We start from the raw sequence: 7,835 nt of genomic DNA, 5'->3' as shown, positions 1-7,835 counted from the left end.
CAGGAATGACACTTGCAATTGTTAATTAATTCTTCCCCCATTCTGTGTGAGGGTCTCATTTTCTCCAGCTAATAGCCAGTTATCCTTGAAAGATGGGACCCTGGGTTAGCTCCCACAGAGCTTGATTCAAGCCATTGCTTACCAAATCATTGTTAATGGATTAAAGACTCTGCTGAGATGAATTTCAATCAGAATTTTGAAAGCAGAGGAGTTTGGGTTTGATGGAGAGAATACAGCTGCTCTAGGTGGAAAGCAAAGTAAAATAAAATGCTAAGCACATTTCTATAAGCAAGGCTGCCAGAAGTATTTAATTTTTTTTTAAATACACACTGAAGAAGGGGGAAGAACAGCAGACCTCTTACTTGTTGTAGGAAATGACTATAGCCATGACCAGCATAGAAATGTTTCCAGAAATTCATAAAGCAAGATAAGGAGACAGAAATTTTTCTTGCTGCAAAGGAGCAAGAAGGCACAACATTAACATGGAATATTCATTTTTACAATAAAGTCTTTGGCTACTTATGGGTGGCGGAACATATGGGGAGGCTCTCACTTCATGAGAGGAATTTTCATTCAAAAATAGAAAATCCTGCTGTTGGCAGAATGTTATTTGCATCTGTGTCCCCTGCAATGTGTGTTAGCCCCACTGTTCATGCCACCAAATAGTCTGGAAACACACAGTGCACTACATATTCCATAGAACCATGCTACATGTCACATCAGGGCCACAATGAGATCACATGTTCACTTTTGGCAGAATAGGACTTTAAGAGAATGATTGGCAAGGTATTCAGAGGATCTTAAATTCTCCAAACAAGGATGTGTGGTATGTATAGTAGCCATTTGACTTTATTTAACTGGGGAGGAAACTGAAGCTCAGAGATGTATAATGACTTATCCAAGGTAACACGGCATGCCTCTTAGCCTAGGGTTTTCTCTCTTACCAAAACTGTCATATTCATCCATCTCACTCATGTTTGCTTAGTTAATCTGGCCAAAGAATTTATTTATTGTGCACACAATCTGCATCTCTTGGTTATAAGAATTATGGAAAAGGTCCTCAGGATCTGAGCCTGGAGAGTCAAGAGCTGTCCAGGATCTAACCTCGTTTCTGTGATAAACAACCTCCGGCAGGGCTTGGAAAAATCTGGAGTTATAATAACTTTCCCAAACTGACTCCTGCTTTCTCCAAATATATTTTATTGAGGACATACTGTTGGCTTTGGGTATTTAAATATCACAAGTATTCACCAAGCATTCATTTATAGAGTATCTACATGCCAGGCACCACTGTAAATGCTGGAGATACACCAGTGGACAAAACAAATAATTAGTCCAAGGTACAATTAGAACACCTTTAAAAAAAATAGGAACTTTCTTTTTCACAAATACAGTATAACAGCAAAATTCATTTATGGCTTTGCCCTTCCTTCTCCCACTACACCTTTGAGCTGGTCAGACACACAGATGCACTCCTAGGGGTTGGGAAGTGCCATGTCCTAACAGTTTAAGTATCTCTAAACATTGACCAAAAATATGATTACTTCAATTGAAAGACTTTCCTTTAAACAACTCAGAAAACTAGCAGCACCAGTTAAGAAATGCTAAGTAAATAGCCTATTGTTGGAATTTAAGTATCCTTCTTATCTGCTTAATGCTTGCTGAGTACAAGCCCTGGAAAGGACTATATAGCATAACAGTCTGAACAGTCAGTGCCTGAACATAAGCTCCAAGTTAAACTTAAGTCTTAGGCCATCAATGTCTGATAATATATATATTTCTAAATAAATTTAATGATCAAAAGTAAGAATAAGTAAGTAAAAATAATAAAAGTAAGAATAAATAATAAGAATAAGAAAAGTAAGAGAAGTGTGAGATATTAAGGTAATAGCTACCTTGTATTGAGCACCTACTATGCCCCCAGGCACTATGTTAGGCCAAGTTACACTGTGTCTATCTTATTTGATCTTAAGGAACAACCTTACAAGGTAAATTGTTCATTTTCATATATGTTAACAAAAGCACAGACCCAGAGAAAAGTAAAGTAATGTGCCTGATGTCCCCTAGCTAATAAAGGGTAGTGCTAGGATTCAAATCCAGATCTGTTCTGACTGAAAAGCCTACATTCTTTCTATTATATCATGATGAACAATTTATTTACACACTCAGAAGCTCAAGGAATCAAGTGTTTTCTGTAATTCTTAAGCCGAAATCTATTAGATGTTAGATGATGATACTTTTTTCTTCCTAATATGATCTTACAGTCTAAAGGGAAGGTATGATATTGCAGCCAAGCCAAATTAGATTTGAAAAATCACAAAACTAAATAATAAAATTCCAGCAGTAGAAAACAGAGACCTAGGAGATCACATGATTTATAGCCAAGGAGAAATGGGGTCATGCCTGGTGGCAGATGAGGGTCTGTAAAGTGTTACCACAAAGGAATAATTTCAGTAAAAAATTCCCAGAGGGCCTTATATTTATTCTTGCATTTGTTCATTTGTTACTTCATTCATTCATCCATCCATCCTTTTTTTAAAGAGTTTTTGAGCACTTGCTATAGGTATTCACAGCTCATAGAACTTGCATGAACTAATAAATCAATACCCAGGAGGCCAAATCCAGCATGCCATAGACCTGTAATAGTCCTGACCATCTTAACTCTTCTTTTCATACAAGTTCAGCTCAGTCAATTTAGGGATTTTGTCTTTCCAGTGGGAATCTATCTTTAAGTAACCCTGGAAATATAGGCTTTGCTTAACTGAAATGTGCTTTACAGCAATGGCCACTGAAGAATAGGCTTTCATTAACTGATTACTTTGTGAGGAAATAAGAGGCTAAACTTTACTTAGTAACAGAAAACAGAATCCACAGAAGCAGGAGTTAAGGCACCAATCCTGAGGGAAAGAAGCTGCCCTTAGGAATGTGCCAAATTGTTTGGGAAAGAAGACTGGCTTCTGACTGGGAAGGAATTGGCAGTCCATAGAAATTACATGACTTAAGCCACTACTGTCCAATACATCTTAGGCTCTTGGGCCCAAAGGCCTTAGCCTTGCAGCACAAGGTATGACACTTAATGTTCAGCAGAGTTCTACTCTGTTTAACCCTAAGAGTTCCTAAATTCACAACATTTTTTTTCTCAGCTTGTATAGCTGACTCAAGAGGTCAGAACTGGAAGGCCCTTTAGAGCACACCTAGTCCAATCATTTTCCAAAAGACATTGAAGGAGCTCTGAAAATTTCACCCCAAAATATGATTCCTTGGTGTAATAAGTATTTTGAGTTAAAAGTCCTTAAAGATCAATAGGCTTTGGAAGGGTCTTTCCCTTTATCTCCACAAAACCAGACAGATCAAAAGAGCAATCACTTTCCTTCTCCACCCTGTTATCTCAATCCATTATAGTAAAGAAGATAAGAATGCAACCAGACCCAAATTATTTTAAATATAATACCTGTCTCTCAGGTTAAATTTCAAAGAAAATCATTTACGATTCAATCTGTTTCCCCCATCCATCCATTCTCCCAAGTATTTATTCATGCTCCCTAAAAACCATTTATTGCCCCTAAGCAGAATTACTTTTGCTCCTCATCTGCTCCTCCCCTCTAAATTTAGAGCATATAAATTTGTAGACCCCACTGGGATATTTGGTAATCACTTCGTGATTCTCCCCATGCACATGGTAAATAACCCTCTTTCTCTCATTAATTTGCTTTATTGTAATTTGATTTTTCAGCAAACCTTCAGGGATGACAGGGAAGTTACTTTTTACCTTACCCCACAAAACTGAAGTCCATAAAGGCCAAGAATCAGGCCCATTAAATTAATGAATGAGCTGAAAGAGAAGCAATTGTGCCTGCCTCTCCTCCACAAGCTACTAGCTTATGTCTCTATACTTGACAATCCTAAAGCATTTTCAAAACACACCAATTATTTTCATTTTACTTCTGCTGAGCACAAAGCATGAAACATGATATTGATTAGAAATTACTGAACTGGCTTTTGATTCCTGGTCCCATTCCTTACCAATCCTAACAATTTTCCTAATGTGTATTATACTTTGCCTTGAGGTATTCCTCCATTTTACTCAAATTCATTCCAATATTCTACCAGCTGAATGTAAATCTTCATCTTATCTGAGTGTTTCAGAATTCCATCACCAAAAGACTCTGCAACTGACCTGTATACTTTAATTAGTAACCTTTATTTTTGAATAAGCAGCTGCTAAGCTGTCCCCTAAATGCACTCTTAAAATTTTGAAATTTGAGAGAGAAATGAAGTTTCTAGTATGAGTGATTTCTACATAAAACTGTGGTTTTATGGGAAACTACCACTTGACTTATGAGAAGTCGCAGCCTCCAAAAGAGGTGATCAGACCTGCTCTGGATAAGCCAGGGAGTTTCTTTCTGCAGACGCTGATAGGGCCAAACTTGCTAGCTATCAAAGTAAATTGCTTCTTCCTAAAGCGTCTTTGGGGAAGCCAGAGAACAGAATTCTGAAAAGAGCTGACTGGAGGAAGCATTAGTTGAAGTTATAGCTAATATAGTTGTCATTTTGAATTCTTCTCCTTAAATAAGATAATTAAACTGAAATATCATGGTGAACAGAGCTAAATGGTTCTAGTTTAGCAAAAAGAGGGGCCCATTTGAGCCTGCAAGCTCCTGCTGAAAGGCAAGTTAATGTTAAAGGATTGTTATATAGTGATAAAATCATGACTTTCATGCAAATGTAAAAGAATTTTTTTTATTTTATAATTTTTTTATTAAATGATAGTTGTATACATTAATGCAAACATGGGGTACAGTGTAGTGTTTTCACATACAATTTGAAATATTTTCATCAAGTTGGTTAACATAGACTTCATGTCATTTGCTTAGTCATTGTGTCAAAACATTTATATTCTAGTTCTAGAAAAGTTCGCTTGTACCCTTGTTAGACAGACCATATAGGTGATCTTTCCAACCACCCTAGTAAATGTAAAAGAATTATATGTCAAAAAATTTATTTAACTCATTCATTAATGAGGGAAACAGTAAGATGAACAACCTGTTCAAAAGCAAATTCAAAGAACATAGACTCTTATAGGCAATTAGAAATAGTGGAATGCATTTTTTCAGTTTTATCAAATGTTTATTAAGTAAATGAATATTTCAAGTTGGTAAAACTTTATTTATTTATTTATTTATTTATTTTTGAGACCGAGTTTCACTTTGTCACCCTCAGTAGAGTGCCATGGCATCATAGCCCACAGCAACCTCAAACACTTGGGCTCAAGTTATTCTCTTGCCTCAGCTTCCCAAGTAGCTGGGACTATAGGCACCTGGCATAACACTGGGCTACTTTTAGACACGAAGTCTCACTCTTGCTCAGACTGGTCTCTAACCTGTGAGCTCAGGCAAACCACCCATCTAGGCTTCCCAGAATGCTAAGAATACAAGCATGAGCCACCAGCACCCAGCCCTCAAGTTGTTAAAAATTTTAAAGGCAATCTAATAAGTTGTTAATGTGTTAACTGTTTTTAATTTTCTAGTTTAAATATGTACAATATTATATATGATCATTGGAATAATCAAAGCTCATAAAATTTACCCCAGTTTAAAAGATATCTTTACTCTTCTTATTTTTAATCATTTACCTAATGCTGGAATGAATTTTCAAACAGATGCAAAACTGGTCAATATCCATGGGACAATAACCAATTCCATTGCACCAGACAAAATTCCTTTACATTGCTATGGATAAAAATATTTTGCATTATTCTTAGTTTTCTATAACATATGAAATTGTTAAATAGCTCAAAGCCAATGCAAGGCATAGATAACACAGAAGAGTATACAAGTCAGAACATCCAATAATCTTTTTGCCCATTTAGTCTTTCACAATTTTCTTTGACACTAGAAAGAACTGTTGCAATCAGAATGCTTTAAGGTCAGCAAGCCCAATAACCCTTGGGGCCCAGAGGGAGGCAGAGGGCCCAGAGAGGGAGGCAGCCCAGAGGATAACCTCAGAAAACTGCAATAAGTATAATTTGTAATTTCAGTTTTGAAAACTGCTATAAGTGTAAAAGAGAATTAGCAAGGCCCCAGATGGATTATAAAAACTAAGGGTGGCTTTTCCAAAGCCTCAAGGAGTTAGGAAATCTGACAAGTGGAGAGATCCACCCATGAGACTGAAAACAGTTGGTGATGGCCTAAGAAGGTCTGCATAAAGGAAAACACATGTCTCCCTTTGCTATGCTATCTTGCAGAACCCAGTGCAGGACATCTGGTTGAAATACACCACCTTGATTCTTGCCTGGCAACAAAGTACAAGTAAATACAATCTCCACAAGCAAGCTCACTGGGAAACTTCAGGAACACATTAAGAAGGATTGTGAAGAATTCTGCCAATTTTTCAAGCACTTCACGTATTGTGTAACTGATTTTTTATTAAGTGCCTATACACCTTTGAGTTTTATGTTTGCCTGAAAACCAGTAGAGGTCCAGAAATCAAAAGCAAGCATGAGTTTTTCATTAATAGTTTTCTCCATTCTTCAGCAGTACTCATCAGCTTACAATTTTGCTCTGCCCTTCATTGACTAACTTGGCAAAACCTGGCATCCTGGCATCTCTTATGTAGTGAGGAAGAGCAACATATGGCAGGGGGTAACCTGAACCCTTTTGTAGTTGCTCCCTGTCCCTCCTACTCCTCCACCCCCTTAGGGACAACTCACACCATTAGGCAGGTGGAAAAGGTGTGAAACAGACAATTCACATATATACACAAGAAACAACACAGTTTTGTTTTTTTTTTTTTAAGCACTGGATTAAGAGTTAGGAACCATCAGTTCTAATCCTATATCTAAGATTTCTTCTAGTTCTTAGATGATGTAATTTAACAGTCAATCATGCTGGCACAAAGGAACAGTGACAATACTCATTAAAGAAACAAAAAATATCAAGCACATGTTGATTTGCCTCCAAGGGAAAGAATGGAAAGATATTTTCATATGCTCCAACAACAGGATAAATCAAGACAATTATTTTGAAGGGAGAATTGGCAATATATATGAGAAGTCATAAAAAATATTCATGCCCTTTCACACAGAAATTCTACTTCTGGAAATCTGTCATTAAAGCAATCATTCAGAAGAAGTAAAAAGCTATTTGTAGGGATCATAGCAAAACCCGCCCCTTTCCCTCGGTTGGTTCACTGAAAGATCAATTCCGTTACGGCAGATTAATAAGAAAAAGGTTTATTTCCAAATACCAAACGAATGGAGGGGAACCACAAGAATGATTACTCAAACTCTCAATGATGGTCAGAGACATTTATAGATGCCTTTAAAAGTCTATAAAGGCATCTTTACAGGGGGAGTTTCTAGGGGGTGATTACTAAAGGGGGATATGTAGATGGAGGGAAACAGATTGATTTGTAAATAAACCTGAGAGACAGGTATTGCGTTTTGAGGCTAGATCTGTTAACATGTAAAAAAGCAAGTCAGCAGCCCCCTTTAATTCCTAATCAGGTTACTCAGGTTTTATGTAGACAGAGGAAAGGTCTCTTCCAATGCTTTCTGATCATAAATGGCCTTTAATTCAAATTATTCTTTATACCAAGGAGTCATATTTGGAAGTAAAATTTCCATAGCTCCTTCATTCTCCTAGTCTGGAACTTCCCTAGAAGTTTCACACATTAAGAGTTAAGTTGGAGGGCAGTGCCTGTGGCTCAAAGGAGTAGGGCTCCAGCCCCATATGCCAGAGGTGGCAGGTTCAAACCCAGCCCTGGCCAAAAAAAAAAAAAAAAAAAAAAAAACTGCAAAAAAAAGAGTTGAGTTGGAAACTGTGGAGAGGGAGAGT

Source organism: Otolemur garnettii, unplaced genomic scaffold (genome assembly GCF_000181295.1).
Source record: "Otolemur garnettii isolate 467f Iridium unplaced genomic scaffold, OtoGar3 scaffold00241, whole genome shotgun sequence".
Lineage (NCBI taxonomy): Eukaryota > Metazoa > Chordata > Mammalia > Primates > Galagidae > Otolemur > Otolemur garnettii.
Note: the sequence above shows the minus strand (reverse complement) of the source record.